Genomic DNA, 17910 nt, shown 5'->3' with positions numbered 1-17910 from the left:
AGTGTGGATAAAGATGATGAAGAAGGCACGATGGCGACTCTGTGCTTGTTTTCAGGTCACGATGTCAGCATTCTGATCAGGTGGCCGTCTGAGAGATAGAGAGCTGTATATCCATAAGATTTTTCTTTATCTACTTGGGACAAACTTAAATTTTCTATGATTGTAATATCCTTTTTGATAATTTTTCATGTTCTATGTCTTCCATTGAATGCCTACAGCAGGAGATACCTTTTTTTGGTATGTTTAATGTAATCTGTATGTCACCATTCATGACAGTGCCTATCAGAGTAAATAAAGCTAGGTGTTGGGGAAAAACCCCCAAATATTAGTGGTTTAACACAATAAAGTATATTTTTCACTCACATCACCATCCAAAGTTAGTGGGCGGTGGGGAGAGCTTCATTCCATGAAGTCAATCAAGGACATAGACATTTCTCCCATCTTGCCATATTGTGAGCTGTAGCAATGGTTAGCATGGTTTAGTCTGAGGTTGTCAAGGAATGGAAAGAGGGAGAGAGTGGGGTGAAGGCTCACCTGTTGTTGGTTGCCTAGATGCAGAAGGGAAACTCTACTTCTACTCAAATTCCATTTGTCAGAACTGGCCATATTACCTTACCTAGATGCAAGGAGAGTGAATGGGCAAAGCGGTTTAGCCTTGTGCCCAGGGACAGGATCTGAGGTTTCATTAGTATCCATGATGCTTTTGAAATGTCACTTTCTCTCTGAAGCAAGTGCCTAGGACTGCACCTGTTATATGGTAGGCACTCAGAAATGTTTGTTGAGCAAATACATGAAATGAATGAATAGGTGTAGGCTTCTGCTGTTATCTGCTAAGGCAGAAAATTGGAAGGAAATAATTTTGAGAGAAGAAAAATCTGTCTGCTATTCCCGATGTATTCATGACCATTTATTTGTAAAATTATTTCACAAGCACTCTAGGAATTCATATTCTTTTGAAGTTATGTTTTCATTTATTCAACAAACCATTGAGTGCCTTCTATGTCAAGTGCTATGCTGTGTGCTCAGGAAATAGAGGTGGAAGTCATCATTCCTCCCCATTGGTAACTCACTTGGAATGCATCTAGAGGAAAGTGTGAAAAGAAGCCAGTAATTACAGCCATTATGTAGGTGCCATGATAGAAATACAGATGGACTGTGGTGGTTATGCTGAGAAATGGCACCTAATTGAGTCAGGAATGGGTGGTGTGGGGTTTCATTGTCTAGAAGAGGTGGTATTTTGGTTGGATGAACATGAGTTTGCTAGTTGATACCCATAAGAGAACGGTAGAGGGAATGGTATTCAACAGTTTAGGGAACTGCAATTCCTTCAATAGGTCAAAAAGGGGTGATGGAAGCCACGTGCAGTGGCTTACACCTTTAATCCCAGCACTTTGGGAGGCTGAGGCGGGCAGATCACAAGGTCAGGAGTTCAAGACAAGTCTGGCCAACATAGTCAAACCCCCTACCAACTGAAAATACAAAAAATTAGCCAGGTGTGGTGGTGTGTGCCTGTAAACCCAGCTACTTGGGAGGCTGGGGCAGGAGAATCTCATGAACCCAGGAGGTGGAGGTTGCAGTGAGTGAAGATCGCACCATTGTACGCCAGCCTAGGGGAGAGTGCAAGACTCCATCTCAAAAAAAAAAAAAAAAGAAAAGGGGTGATGGAAATACCGGGAGCTAAGGCCAGAGAGGTAGGTCTGGGCTGAATCACAAAGCACGTCTAAACTGCATTAAATAAAGAATGAATAGGGGTTAAGATTAGGAATTACATGATTTGTCTTCATCAAATGAAAGAATCGATACACACAGTAATATCTAAGCAACCACATTATCTGTATCGACCAGTCTATTTTTCTCCTTAGATCAGCCTCAAATAATATAAAATTGCTAAATCAAAAAACAAACAAAACCCATTCATATTATTTTGAGGATGATCCTTTTGCAGGAAGAGGTTAGAAATAAGAGCACAAAGAAAGGTGTACAGTATCCTCCATTCATGCAGCCTTGCCTCTGAGATAGAACAGGAAGGAGGCCTATTTCAAGGAAAACAAAGGAATTGGATCCCTGATTTTATAAGAACTGTATCCATCAATAGAGTGGATTCTTCTAGGAAAGTGTTTTAAGGTGGACTAGGGAAGAAAACTAGGAACAATTCGGGGAGCTCCTGTTCTTGGTTTTTCTGCATCAGCGAAGTGGTTGTTAAAGTTGTTCATTGAAGGAACTAAGTATCAGTTCAGTTCAATTAGTAGTTAGTGAGCATTCATTCCTCCTTCATTCATTCAGCACATTTCAATGACACTTTCGTGCCCTGCACTAAGTCAGGTGCTGCGAGGAAGTAAAATTTTGGGAAAGTGATGGTCTTGCTGTTGAGAAGATTCAGCTAACACATGATTCTAGTGATTTCTAACCAAGGATGTGCTCTCCTTAGGCATCAAGGGAGGCTGGGCACCGTGGCTCATGCCTGTAATTCCAGCACTTAGGGAGGCTGAGGTACAAGGATTGCTTGAAGCCGGTAGTTTTAGACCAGCCTGGGCAGCAAAGCATGACCATGTCTCTATAAAAAACTTAAAAAATTTAGCCGGGCATGGTGGCCCCTGTAATACCATCACACTTGGGAAGTTGAAGCAGGAGGATGGCTGGAGACAGCAGTGAGCTATGATCATGCCACTGCAATCCAGTCTGGGCAACCATTGAGAACCTGGAAAAAAAAAAAAAAGGAACAAATGAGAGAGAGAGAGAGAGTGAGAGAAAGAATAAAGAATATTAGTCTAGGCCGGGCGCGGTGGCTCAAGCCTGTAATCCCAGCACTTTGGGAGGCCGAGGCGGGTGGATCACGAGGTCGAGAGATCGAGACCATCCTGGTCAACATGGTGAAACCCCGTCTCTACTAATACAAAAAAAAAAAATTAGCTGGGCACGGTGGCGCGTGCCTGTAATCCCAGCTACTCAGGAGGCTGAGGCAGGAGAATTGCCTGAACCCAGGAGGCGGAGGTTGCGGTGAGCCGAGATCGCGCCATTGCACTCCAGCCTGGGTATCAAGAGCGAAACTCCGCCTCAAAAAAAAAAAAAAAAAAAAAAAAAAAGAATATTAGTCTAAAATGCCTTGGAGTTCAAAGTTCAGATTCAGATCTTGACTCTGTGTCTCTGTGTTTGGGCAACCACTAACTGGTTGTCTGACCTTTAAATATTTTCAACTGCAAAATGAGATAACAGCTATATCACAATTGCCAGGATTCAATGAGATGACTCATGAAAGCTTTGTGTAAACAGTGCAGAACTTTGCAAACATTGGTGATACGTTATTAAAGGTGAATGTACTAGGACTTGAAAGCAGTGTTTTTCAAAGTGTTTGTTGAAACACTAATGCTCAAGATTGGAAATAGGCATTTCTCAAGAAAAGAGTTCTATGGTCAAACACATTTGGGAGATGCAGGGTCAAAGAAAGTAAAACACGGTCTCGGGTCTGTAAAATGCTAGTGTGCATTGTGAATCTCAAGGAAAACAAGTATTTTGTGTCTCTTTTCCCCAAATTAATGTTATCTTGGGATCTACCCCCACTCTCACTCCATCATCTCTAGGACTTTGAGATGGACAGAACTCACTTTGGGAAAGATTGTTCTCCAGGAAGGAAAGAATTAACCTTCATTTCAATTTTACAATCCTACCACCCAGGCCGGTTCTACGCCTGTAATCCCAGCCCTGTGGGAGGTGGAGCACTTTGGGAGGCAGAGGTGGGAGGATCACGTGAGTCCAGGAGTTCAAGACTAGCCTGGGCCACATAATGAGACCTCGTCTCTACAAAATATTAAAAAAATTAGCCTGGCATGCTGGCTCGCGCCTGTATTCCCAGCTGCTTGCGGGCGGTGGGGGTTGGGAGGGGTGCTGAGATGGGAGGATCACTTCAGCCCAGAAGGTCGAGGCTGCACTGAGCCATGAACACGCCACTGCATTCCACCCCGGGCGACCCTGTGTCAAAACAAAACAAACAAAAAGTGCTGAGCCATTCATCATCAGACAATCCAGGAAAGTCATTCAACAACTTTCCAAGCAGCGTTGAGATGTTCACCAACGAAGGCAAGAGAAAAGGGCCAGACTCCCGCTTTTCCAGGGTTAGAGAGAGGATTCCCTCATAGAATCGGGGGTGCGAGGTGCTGTGGTGGATACATTTAATATTCCTTCCAAGACACCCATTGATGACAAGGCAGTAGCAGATAGGAAGCGACAAAAGTGAAGAGAGCAGGGCTGATTCTCAAAGACTTTATAACTTAGATTTTTATAAAAACTCTAAAAGGTAACAAAACTACTACTCCGTTTCTAAGAAAATTACGCAGAAACATCTGCCAGAAAGACTGCTCCTGCCTCCCCAAGTCAGAGAAGTTTCATAGGCCAATAGCTTCCCCTCTATCCCCCTCCTACCGCTGATCTCCCTTCTGCTTCCACGACACACCCCGTGCCTGGCTGCATTTTACACCTTCCCAGGAAGTGGCTGCCAGGAGCGGAGTCGCGGAGGACGCAGGCGCAGTGCGGCTCAGGTACGCGGGAGGCCCGGCCCCACCCCGCCCCGCCTGGCCTCGCCCCTTCGCGAGCGACCCGAGGGGCGGGGCTGCCCTGGTGGGCGGCGTGGGAGTGGGGACGGGGAGGGTAGTGGAGGGGACGGGGTAAGTGTCAGGGTAGGGGAGGCCCTGGGGAGGGCGGGGCCTCGAGGCGCGGCCGCGCGAGGTGACCAGAGTCACAGTTCCCGCAGGCGGCGACGGCAGAGCACCCACTGCCTCCAGCAGGTAACTGGCTGCGGTCACGCGGCGCCGCCGCGGCGCCGCCTCAGCGCGGGGGTGAGCGTGGAGACCCCGCAGAGGGCGGCGGGACCCGGGCGGGGAAAGGCGCGGCGCGGCTCAGGTGCGCTTCTCCTGGCTGGCAGCGCGCTCAGGCTGTCGGGGGCGCCTGTGAGGGCGGCCTTGCGTCGCTGGCCGGCGGTGAGCGCCCGTTCTGTTGGTCTCTTTGTCTTTAACTTTCTCTAAAATGGGGCGGCGTTGGGGCCCGTGGGCTGTTCCCGCGTCTCCTCAGCGACGCCTGTCTCGCGGGGGCCTGAGGGAGCTTTAGGCCCCGCGACAGCTGCGATCGCGGTAGTCCGCAGGGCACCGGGGTGGGCGACGTGGAGACCCCTGCGTGGGTAGGGGGCTCTGCCCAGTGGGACCTGTGACCCCGGACGGTCGAGAGCGCACCTGAGCCGCGCGGCGCCCAGCCCCAGCGAGGACGGCCTGTCGCCCCGCGCCCTGCTCGTGCTTCCGACGGCGCGTCCAGGTGGGCTCTGAGCTTTGGGGAAAGAGAAGCAAATTTCCTTTCCCTGGCGGGGTCTGATTACAACAGCTTTGCAGAAGGTTTTTAGCTGTGATGTTTCTGAAACTTTGTGAAGCGGCGAAAGGATGTTAGAAGTGGCACTTTCCTGTGGTGGTTGCAAACCAGTCTAGCCAGCTGGGTTTTATTTTTGACTTCTACTTCTTCCACGCCTTCCTTTACCATGGTTTTTTTACAGGAAGATAAGTGGGTGAACTGTGGGCTCTATTACACACCGATAGACGTCTGGGTATAGACAAGATAGATGCCAAGCCAAAAGCACTGATTTCTTTAGCATATTTAAAATACAGCAAATAAAAGGATTGCCTTTGTAATTAAAATATTATTCTGGTTCTCCCTGTAGGTGGACAAGCAATAGAAATTTCTTTTCTCTGATTAATATTGTAAAACATAGCCTGGAAAATATTGATAATCAGCAATAACAGCAAAATCCTATTTACCAGTTTCATATTTTGATGTGTAACTTCAGCACGGTTAAAAATTGCTTTTTCTGGAAGGAGGGGATAATGTTGCTTGCCTTTGAGAGCTGAGATGGAGGAGATTTGCTTTGTATCGTCTTTTTTGTATTTTGTAGTTTTTGCTAATGAATATGAGTTACCTTCATAACTGAGGAAGAGGCCATAATACAAATTTATTCTTTTTTAACTCTTCATGAAAAATCTAATTATGTCTTGTATTTTATTGACTTCATTTGAATTATAATTGTGCATTCACGAATAAAACTAATATTGAGAGATTAATTCAGGTTGAGAGAAAATGAGTTTGAGATTCTGGCAGGACATCTGGCAGAGCTGTCTAGTTGATATATACTAATAGATATATTGGTATCAGGTTTTCTGAAGTCAAGATCAGACTTACAGATGTTGGCAGCAGAAGTGGATTTGTGGTAATTAATCCTCTAAGGGCGTAAGAAATCATTTAAGGAAGTTTAGTTTAACAAGAGATCAAGATCAAGGATGGGGAACACCAGCATGAAGCAATGGGTAGAGACAGCCAAGGAGTCTGAGGAGGAGCATCAGGAAAGGAGGAAATCTAGGAGGCAGTGGTGTCCGAAAAGCCAGGAGAGGAGAGTTTTACCTAGGAGAGAAGTCTATCTGGGAGTTGAGAACTGATTAAATACCTATTGGCTTTGGAAGTTAGGAGGGGGCCATTAACCTCAGCAGATATAATTTAAGTACAATATAAGGGTAGAAGCCAAATTTGAATGAATCTGAGGCATGAATAGTGATTCTACTCTCACAAGTAAATGTAGTGAGTTTAGAAACTGTATTTTGAGAAACAGAGGTTAAAAGGAGAGTGATTTGGACTAAATCAGAATTTGTGAGGAGATGATTAAAAAAGAAAAAAGGAGAGACAAAAGGATGATAGACTAGCCATAATAATTACAAACTTTTAAAATGAAGTGCATCATTTCATAACATTGTTCCTCTTTCATGGTTAAGTAGCAGAAGCTGAGAGCAAGAAGCTGAGCATATTGAAAATAACTATTCGTGATAAAGTAGTTATGCCCCGCCCCATCCAAATTATGAACAGTATTTTAGTGGCATTGTGTTTGGTGTATTGGGTTCAGGTGTTATTCGTGTTTAAGTCACACATATAAACTGTGTTGGACTCTATTTCACATGAGTTCCAGTATGTTGATACTCCCAACTTGCTTTTAAGTTATGTGGTCCTTTTATGTATGTCCCAATGATTCTTCTAAAGATCTTATGTAGAAATCAGGTGTTTGGACTAAATCAGAATTTGTGAGGCATACATCATTTAGGGCCTTTGCTTCAATTATTATTATGCATTCAAGGGAAAATTCTCTTAGATTAAAATTTTTGTATAATGAGTTTCACTTCAGTCTTCATTGAAAGTTTGATTTTTTTGTTGCTCAAGAGTTCAAATTGTTTTTATGAGTATTTTCCTTAGGAATACGAAAAGAATCGTTAAAATGGAAAAAGCTGACAACCGTGTCGATTAGGATGTGGAGTAACTGGAAGTCTCATAATCTGTTAGTGAAAGTGTAAATTGGTGTAATCATTTTGGAAAACTTTTTGGCATTATCTACTAAAGACATGCATAAGCTATGCCCAAACATACACCCAACAAAATTCTAGAAAATGCACACTAATGTGATGGAAAACACATCAGTGGTTACTACTTGGAAGTAGCGGAAAGAGAAAGTAAGGAGGGATGGATTAAAAAGAGGTATGAAGAAACTTTCGAGGGGATGGATATATTCGTTTTCTTGATGCAATGATGTTTCCTCTAATGTGTGTGTGTGTGTCTGACTCATTTAATTATAATTTAAATATGTGAAATTTATTGTAGGTAAATTATACTTCAATAAAGCTTTGAAATAGATTAAATAAAAAAGAATAGAAGAAAGGCACATCATTTAAGTATATTTGCCTCCTTCAAATACTGTAGTTATCTCAGGGTAATATAATTATGGATGTTTTATTTTACTCATATAGTTTTCTGAATTTTTAATGTTTTGTACCACAACCATGTATTTATTTACTTCTTAAATGATAAATTATTTCATATGTGCAAAACAGTACTTTTGACACATCTACAGATTCAGAGAATACAAATAAATACCCCTGTGCCTATATATTGCTTAAGAAATAATACATAACCAACATTTTTGAAGCCAGCCTGTGTGTTCTCCCTGATTATATCTTTCTCTTTCCACACTCGTTGATTTTCTGCATGGTTTTACCACATATCTATGCATTGCAAACACTGTATCGTTTAGTCCACTTTAGAATGCTGTATAAATGATATTCTACTATGTGTTTCCTGTGGCTTTGCGTTTGCACATTCTATTTGTGAGATTCCTTCATGCTGATGTGTATTATAGTTTGTTCACTTTTTATTGCTGTATATCATTTCATTGTGTGACTTTACCACTGTTTATCCATTATCCTGTGGATGGATATTTAGGATGTTTTCAGTCTTCTTTTTTTCTTTTAAATTTAATTTTTACTTTTTTCAATTAAAATCTATTTTTAAATGATCCTTCTAATGTATGTCTCTTTGTGTTCGTGATTTTAAACACCCTCAGTTTTGCTGGAAAATATTGAATTGTTTTATAAAGTGGCTGTACCAGTTTATACCCTCACAAGCAGGATGTAAGTATTCACTTTGTTCTCTTTTTCAATGTTTAAGACATTTCTACATTCGTAATTACCTGAATTTTTTTCTCTGACAATCTGGTGAGTGAGAGATGGTATCTCATTGGAGGTTTAATTTAAATTTCCTTAATTACTGATGATGTTGAACCTTTCTTAGTTTATCTTCTGTGGTTGTCTCTTTATGTCTTTTGTCATGTATTTTTTTTTTTACTTTAAAAAATGGATTTCTTTTTATTTTTTTGAGACGGAGTTTCACTCTTGTTGCCCAGGTTGGAGTGCAGTGGCGCAATCTCAGCTCACTGCAACCTCCACTTCCCACAACCTTCACCTCCCGGGTTCAAGCGATTCTTCTGTCTCAGCCTTCTGAGTAGCTGGGATTACAGGTGCGCACCACTATGCCCAACTAATTTTTTGTATTTTTAGTAGAGGCGGATTTTCACATGTTGGCCAGGCTTGTCTCGAACTCCTGACCTCAGATGATCCACCTGCTTCGGCCTGCCAAAGTGCTGGGATTACAGACGTGAGCCACCGCACCCAGGCTAAAAAATGGATTTCTATAATAGAAGCTCTTTGTATATTCTGGGTGTGAATCTCTTGTCATTTATGCATGTGGCACATTTTTTTTTTCTCTAGGTGAGCAGCCTGTCTTTTACTTTCTTTATAGTATCTTTTGATGACCACATTTTATAGTTGAATATAGTTGACTATGTCAACTTTTTCAGCACTTTGGAAGGCTGAGGCGGGTGGATCACGAAGTCAGGAGTTCAAGACCAGCCTGGCCAAGATGGTTAAACCCCGTCTCTACTAAAAATACAAACATTAGCTGGGCACTGTGGCAGGTGCCTGTAATCCCAGCTACTCAGGAGGCTGAGGCAGAGAATTACTTGAACCCAGGAGACAGAGATTGCAGTGAGCCAAGATTGTGCCATTGCACTCCAGCCTGGGCAACAGAGCGAGACTCCATCTAAATATATATATATATATATATATGGTCTGATAGTTTCTGCTAAAAGCAGGGGGTATATGGGAAATCTCTGTACCTTCTCAATTTTACTGTGATTCTAAAACTACTCTAAAATAGAAAGTTTATTTAAAAAGTTGTCTTTTGGGAGAGAGATCCAAGATGACTGATCACTAGCAGCTCAGGCTCATAGCTCCCAGTGAAAGCATAGAGAATGAGAGGACGCCACACTTTCAGACGAATATTTGTTGCTCACAGACCAAGAGATTCCCAGCGGAGGAGCCCCATGGGTCGCCAGAGTGACTCTTGTGGCTGGCGCCGCGGTTTTGCTGGCACCTTAGCGTGGCAGTTCTTGGTGCAGAGTCCAGAGATTCCCGGGCAGAAAAGCACCATCAATCTTAACACCGCTGTTTTGGCCGGCACAGTGGATTGCTCAGATTTCGGTGCTGGGAATCAACCAGTTGGACGTCCGCTCAGAGACCTAGTTAGAAAGCCAGTAATTACAAAGATGACAGAGGGATAAATATATAATGAAGGGAAGAAACCAGCCTAAAAATGAAGAGAATACTCAAAATCAGAATGCCTCTCCCTCTACAGGGGATCGCAATTCCTCATCAGTAATGGAACAAGGCTTAATGGAGAACTAGTGTGTTCCAATAACAGAAGCAGGTTTCAAAAGGTGTGTGATAAGAAACTTCTGTGAATTAAAAGAACTTGTTCTAACCCAATGCAAAGAAACTAAGAACCTTGAAAAAAGGTTTGACGAAATGTTAACGAGAATGGACAATTTAGAGAGGAATATAAGTGAATTGATGGAGCTGAAAAACACGAGAACTTCGCGAAGTATGCACAAGTTTAAACAGTCGAATTGATCAAGCAGAAGAAAGGATATCAGAAGTTGAGGACCAGCTCAGTGAAATGAAACGAGAAGACAAGATTGGAGAAAAAAGGATAAAAAGGAATGAGCAAAGTCTCCAGGAAATATGGGACTATGTGAAAAGAGCTAATTTACGTTTGATAGGTGTACCTGAATGTGACGAAGAGAATGAATCCAAGTTGGAAAATACTCTTCAGGATATCATTCAGGAAAACTTTCCCAACCTAGAAAGGCAGGGTAATATTCAACTTCAGGTAATACAGAGAACACCACAAAGATATTCTTCAAGAAGACCAACCCCAAGACACATAATCGCCAGATTTATTAGGGTTGAAATGAAGGAGAAAATACTAAGGGCAGCCAGAGAGAAAGGTCAGGTTACCCATAAAGGGAAACCTATCAGACTTACAACAGATCTCTCAGCAGAAACCCTACAAGCCAGAAAAGAGTGGGGACCAATATTTAACATCCTTAAAGAAAAGAACTTTCAACCCAGAATTTCATATCCAGCCAAACTAAGCTTTATAAGTGAAGGAAAAATTAAATCTTCTGCAAACAAACAAGTACTTAGAGACTTCACCACCACCAGGCCTGCTTTACAAGAGCTTCTGAAAGCAACACTATACATATAAAGGAACAACCAATATCAGCCTTTCCAAAAATATATCAAAAAGCAAAGAGCATTAACACAATGAAAAATTTATACCAACTAATGGGTAAAACAGCCAGCTAGCATCAAATGCCAGTATTAAACTTATATATATTCTAATTGGATAAAAAGCCAAAACCCATCGGTATGCTGCATCCAGACCCATCTCACATGCAAAGATACACAAAGACTCAAAGAGAAGGAGGAAGATTTACCAACCAAACAGAGAGTAAAAATAAACAAATAAACAAAAAGCAGGAGATGCAATTCTCGCCTCTGATAAAGTAGACTTTAAAGCAACAAAGATCAAAAGAGGCAAAGAAGGACATTACATAATGGCAAAAGGATCAATGTAACAAGAAGAGCTAACGATTCTATAGATCAACGAGACAGAAAATTAACAAGAACATCCAGGACTTGAACTCAGACCCGGAACAAGTAAACTTAATAAACATTTATAGAACTCTCCACTTCAAATACACAAAACATACATTACCACCTCATACCTATTCCAAAAGTGACTACATAATTGGAAGTAAATCACTCCTCAGTAATCGCACAGCATTTCATAGGTTTAAATGAAATATTGGTTGGCTGCTTGTTTGTTATTTTCTTCCCTTATTCCTTCCTGTCTACAACATTAAGTATAATTATTGGTATAAAAGAGGTTTTCTTTTTTTTTTTTTTTAATATTTTAAACTATAAACAATTTTTATTTAAATTATATACTCTGATTCATTCTTTTTTTTTTTTTTTTTTTATTGCATTTTAGGTTTTGGGGTACATGTGAAGAACATGCAAGGTTGTTGCACAGGTGCACACCTGGCAGTATGATTTGCTGCCTCCCTCCCCTTCACCTATATCTGGCATTTCTCCCCATGCTATCCCTCCCCAACTCCCCACCCCCCCACTACCCCCCCTCCCCCCAACAGACCCCCGTGTATAGTGCTCCCCTCCCTGTGTCCATGTGTTCTCCTTGTTCAACACCCGCCTATGAGTGAGAACATGTGGTGTTTGGTTTTGTGTTCTTGTGTCAGTTTGCTGAGAATGATGGTTTCCAGGTTCATCCATGTCCCTACGAAGGATGTGAACTCCTCCTTTTTAATGGCTGCATAATATTCCATGGTGTATATGTGCCACATTTTTCCTGTCCAGTCTATCATCGATGGGCATTTGGGCTGGTTCCAGGTCTTTGCTATTGTAAACTGTGCTGCAATGAACATTCGTGTGCATGTGTCCTTATAGTAGAACGATTTATAATCCTTTGGATATATGCCCAGTAATGGGATTGCTGGGTCAAATGGAATTTCTATTTCTAGGTCCTTGAGGAATCGCCACACTGTTTTCCACAGTGGTTGAAGTAATTTACACTCCCACCAACAGTGTAAAAGTGTTCCTATTTCTCCACATCCTCTCCAGCATCTGTTGTCTCCAGATTTTTTAATGATCGCCATTCTAACTGGCGTGAGATGGTATCTCAATGTAGTTTTGATTTGCATTTCTCTAATGACCAGTGATGATGAGCATTTTTTCATATGTTTGTTGGCCTCATGTATGTCTTCTTTTGTAAAGTATCTGTTCATATCCTTCGCCCATTTTTGAATGGGCTTGTTTGTTTTTTTCTTGTAAATCTAAAAGAGGTTTTCAATACCTATTACTAAACTGCATTCTAGCCTGGGTAAGAAAGCAATACTCCCATTCTCTCTCTCTCTTTCTCTTCCTTTTTTTTCTTCTTCTTCATTCTTTTTTTTTCTTTCTTTCTTTCTCCCAAAAAAAAAAAAAAAATTAAATGCTGGCTGGGCACAGTGGTTCATGCCTGTAATACCAGCACTTTGGGAGGCTAAGGCGGGCAGATCACTTGAAGTCAGGAGTTTGAGACCAGCCTGGCCAACATGGCAAAACCCCATCCCTACTAAAAATACAAAATATTAGCTGGACATGGTGGTGGGCACTCGTAACCCCAGCTACTCCAGAGGCTGAAGCAGGAAAACAGCTTAAAAAAAAAAAAAGTTGTCTTTCATATTTGTGTCCTTAATCCATGTAAAACTGATTTTTGTGTGGTGCGAAATGGGGGTCCAGTTTTCTTTTTTTTTCATATGGCTAATCAGTTTTTCCCAGTATTGTAGAACTGAATATTCTGTTTTTCATTCCAGTGATCTACAAGTATCACAGATCAAGTTTCCATATATGTGTAGTTGTTTCCAGGCTACTGTTTCTAAAACAGATCTGTTTGTGTATCCCTACCACAGTCTTATTTACTTTAGCTGTTTGAAGAACCTTGATACCTGAGAGAACAAGTCATCCACCCATGCTTCTTTTCAAAAGAAGCATACTTCTTTTCTTTTTTTGAAAAAGTAAACTTCCTAATTGGAGTAAAATGTGTTATTTAATTATTAAATATCTACTGTAATCACCTGCAGTCATAAATAATACTGAAACTATTCTAATATAGACTATCCAGGCTGCAAATCCTTTCCTAACCCACTAGAGTTAATTTTAACATGAAAAGTAAATATAGGATTTTAGGAACAGTATAAATTAAGGTATTAGACGTTAGCTGAAAACCACTAAGAATGTTGTATTTTAAAAAACAATTCATAAGATAGGCATTACCATGCCAAAATCTAAGAGAAAGGTGAACATATGAGCAACTAAAGGAGGCTTTAAGTCTTATTTGCTCTGAGGGCATTTGCTAAACTGGGGAAGCTTGATGGATTTGAATAGGAACTTGGTACTTTTGCAGGTCACCAAGGATAGTTGGAAGTCAGCCCAGGGCTCATTCAGTGTAGGCTAAGACACTAATTCTGGGACCACAAAGGGTTGTGATGTCATGAAAAGGGTGAAAAACTTACTCTGTGTCCTTCAAGGGAGTGCAAGGAAAGTTGCCTTGATGCCAGGTAAAACAGAAGAAAGAAAAAAAATGCCTGTCCTTGGGAAGTTGTGCCCACTAAACAGACCATGCGGAGAAGTTTTATATTACGTTGGTGGTCTAAAAATATTTCAAGATGTAAATTTAAAAAAAAATCATTTCTTTTTTGAGATATTTACATACCATAAAATTCACCCCTTTAAAGTGTACAATCGAGTGAGGTTTTTTGGGTATATTCATGAAAGTGTGCAACTATCATCGCTATATAATTCCAGAACATTCTTGTCACCCTCCCCAAAAAACCTTGTACCCATTAGCAGCCACTCCCCATTTGCCTCTTCCTTCTCAGTCCCTAGCAACCACTAATCTATTTTCCATTTCTATGGATTTACCTATTCTGGACATTTCATATGAATGGAATCACACAGTGTGAGGTCTTTTGTGTCTTCTTTCTTAGCATAAGGTTTTCAAGATTTATCTATGTTGTAGCATGAATCAGTACTTCATTTGTTTTTATAGATGAATAGTGTTCCATCATGTGGCTATATACCACATTTTCTCATTCATCAGTTGATGGACATTTGGACTGTTTCTATTTTTTGGCTATTATGAATAATGCTGCTATGAACATGTGTGTAAAAAGTTTTTGTGTGAATGTATTTCATTGTGGCACTGTTTATAATAGCAAAGACCTGGAACCATCCCAAATGCCCATTGATGATAGACTGGACAGGAAAACGTGGCACATATACACCATGGAATACTCTGCAGCCATAAAAAATGATGAGTTCATGTCCTTTGTAGGGACACGGATGAATCTGGAAACCATCATTCTCAGCAAACTGAACAGAAAATCAAATACTGCATGTTCTCACTCATAGGAGGGTGTTGAACAGTGAGAACACATCAACACAGGGAGGTGAGCATCACACACTAGGGTCTGTTGGGGGTGACTAGGGGAGGGACAGCGGAGGGTAGGGAGGTTGGGGAGGGATAACATGGGGAGAAATGCCAGATGTAGGTGATGGGAGATGGAGCAGCAAACCACATGGCCATATGTAGCTATGCAACAATCCTGCATGATGTGCACATGTACCCTAGAACCTAAAGTACAATCAAAAATTTTTTCATATCCTTCGCCCATTTTTGAATGGGCTTGTTTGTTTTTTTCTTGTAAATCTTTTTTAGCTCGTTGTAAATTCTGGATATCAGCCCTTTGTCAGATGGGTAGGCTGCAAAAATTTTTTCCCATTCTGTTGGTTGCCGATTCACTCTATTGACTGTTTCTTTTGCCGTGCAGAAGCTGTGGAGTTTGATTAGGTCCCATTTGTCTATTTTGGCTTTTGTTGCCAATGCTTTTGGTGTTTTGGTCATAAAGTCCTTGCCTACGCCTATGTCCTGAATGGTTTTGCCTAGGTTTCCTTCTAGTGTTTTTATGGTGTTAGGCCTTATGTTTAAGTCTTTAATCCATCTGGAGTCAATTTTAGTGTAAGGTGTCAGGAAGGGGTCGAGTTTCTGCTTTCTGCATATGGCTAGCCAGTTTTCCCAACACCACTTATTGAACAGGGAATCCTTTCCCCATTGCTTGTTTTTATCAGGTTTGTCAAAGATCGGGTGGTTGTAGATATGTTGTGTCGCCTCCGACGCCTCTGTTCTGTTCCATTGGTCTATATCTCTGTTTTGGTACCAGTACCATGCTGTTTTGATTACCGTAGCCTTGTAGTAAAGTTTGAAGTCCGGTAGTGTGATGCCTCCTGCTTTAAAGAAGACATACAAGAGGCCAACAAACATATGAAAAAATGCTCATCATCACTGGTCATTAGAGAAATGCAAATCAAAACTACATTGAGATACCATCTCATGCCAGTTAGAATGGCGATCATTAAAAAATCTGGAAACAACAGATGCTGGAGAGGATGTGGAGAAATAGGAACACTTTTACACTGTTGGTGGGAGTGTAAATTACTTCAACCACTGTGGAAAACAGTGTGGCGATTCCTCAAGGACCTAGAAATAGAAATTCCATTTGACCCAGCAATCCCATTACTGGGTATATATCCAAAGGATTATAAATCGTTCTACTATAAGGACACATGCACACGAATGTTCATTGCAGCACAGTTTACAATAGCAAAGACCTGGAACCAACCCAAATGCCCATCGATGATAGACTGGACAGGAAAAATGTGGCACATATACACCATGGAATATTATGCAGCCATTAAAAATGAGGAGTTTGCGTCCTTTGTAGGGACATGGATGAACCTGGAAACCATCATTCTCAGCAAACTGACACAAGAACACAAAACCAAACACCACATGTTCTCACTCATAGGAGGGTGTTGAACAAGGAGAACACATGGACTCAGGGAGGGGAGCACTATACACGGGGGTCTGTTGTGAGGGAGTGGGGGGGACAGTGGGGGGGGGAGTTGGGGAGGGATAGCATGGGGAGAAATGCCAGATATGGGTGAGGGGGAGGGAGGCAGCAAATCACACTGCCATGAATGCACCTATGCAACAACTTTGCATGTTTTTCACATGTACCCCAAAACCTAAAATGCAATAAAAAAAAAAAAAGAAAAGAAAAATAAATCACCAGTTCACAATTAAAAAAAAAAAAAAATTTTTTTTTAAAGTTTTTGTATGGAAATATGTTTTCTATTCTTATAGGTATATTTACCTAGCAGTAGAATTCCTGGGTCATATGGTAACTCTGCGTAAAGTGTTTGAGGAATTGCCAAAGTGTTTTCCAAAACAGCTGTACCATTTTGCATTCTTATAAGCAATTTATAAGGGTTCCAGTTTCTCTACAACCATACCAACACTTATTTTTTGTCTGTCTTTTTGATTAGTGTGTGTGAAGTGGTATCTCATTATGGTTATGATTTGCGTTTTTCTATTGATCAGTGGCATTGAACACCTCTTAATGTGTTTATCGGCCATTTGTCTGTCTTCTTTGCAGGAATGTCTACTTAAATCCTTTGTCCATTTTAAACTTGGGTTATTTGTCAATGCATGAATTGAAAATGATCCAGTAAACAAATGCAGATATTCTCTGGAGTATACTTTCATTTTTTTTTTTTTATTGCATTTTAGGTTTTGGGGTACATGTGAAAAACATGCAAGGTTGTTGCATAGGTGCATATGTGGCAGTATGATTTGCTGCCTCCCTCCCCTTCACCTATATCTGGCATTTCTCCCCATGCTATCCCTCCCAAACTCCCCACCCCGCCCCGCTGTCCCCCCCTCCCCCCAACAGACCCCCGTGTATAGTGCTCCCCTCCCTGTGTCCATGTGTTCTCCTTGTTCAACACCCACCTATGAGTGAGAACATGTGGTGTTTGATTTTGTGTTCTTGTGTCAGTTTGCTGAGAATGATGTTTTCCAGGTTCATCCATGTCCCTACAAAGGACGTGAACTCCTCGTTTTTAATGGCTGCATAATATTCCATGGTGTATATGTGCCACATTTTTCCTGTCCAGTCTATCATCGATGGGCATTTGGGCTGGTTCCAGGTCTTTGCTATTGTAAACTGTGCTGCAATGAACATTCGTGTGCATGTGTCCTTATAGTAGAACGATTTATAATCCTTTGGATATATGCCCAGTAATGGGATTGCTGGGTCAAATGGAATTTCTATTTCTAGGTCCTTGAGGAATCGCCACACTGTTTTCCACAGTGGTTGAAGTAATTTACACTCCCACCAACAGTGTAAAAGTGTTCCTATTTCTCCACATCCTCTCCAGCATCTGTTGTTTCCAGATTTTTTAATGATCGCCATTCTAACTGGCATGAGATGGTATCTCAATGTAGTTTTGATTTGCATTTCTCTAATGACCAGTGATGATGAGCATTTTTTCATATGTTTTTTGGCCTCATGTATGTCTTCTTTTGTAAAGTATCTGTTCATATCCTTCACCCATTTTTGAATGGGCTTGTTTGTTTTTTTTCTTGTAAATCTTTTTTAGCTCATTGTAAATTCTGGATATCAGCCCTTTGGCAGACGGGTAGGCCGCAAAAATTTTTTCCCATTCTGTTGGTTGCCGATTCACTCTATTGACGGTTTCTTTTGCC

The 17910-nt window shown here is 41.2% G+C and overlaps 1 protein-coding gene across 4 annotated transcripts in view; it reads left to right on the top strand.

Moving 5' to 3' along the window:
- The first annotated feature begins 4712 nt into the window (after positions 1–4712).
- TC2N (tandem C2 domains, nuclear) overlaps positions 4713–17910 on the top strand; it is a 65262-nt gene continuing 52064 nt past the window's right edge. For 3 of the 4 annotated variants that reach the window (XM_064375162.1, XM_064375160.1, XM_064375161.1), the window contains exon 1: positions 14646–14752. The gene's annotated coding sequence lies outside the window, so the exon portion shown is untranslated. Of the gene's footprint in view, positions 4779–14645; positions 14753–17910 lie in introns of those variants that run through there. The other variant, XM_012453128.3, reaches the window with a different exon arrangement.

This window comes from Aotus nancymaae, unplaced genomic scaffold (assembly GCF_030222135.1).
Source record: "Aotus nancymaae isolate 86718 unplaced genomic scaffold, 86718_ANA_hifiasm-v0.15.2.pri h1tg000011l, whole genome shotgun sequence".
Lineage (NCBI taxonomy): Eukaryota > Metazoa > Chordata > Mammalia > Primates > Aotidae > Aotus > Aotus nancymaae.
Note: the sequence above shows the minus strand (reverse complement) of the source record. Positions and strands in the feature narration are given on the sequence as shown.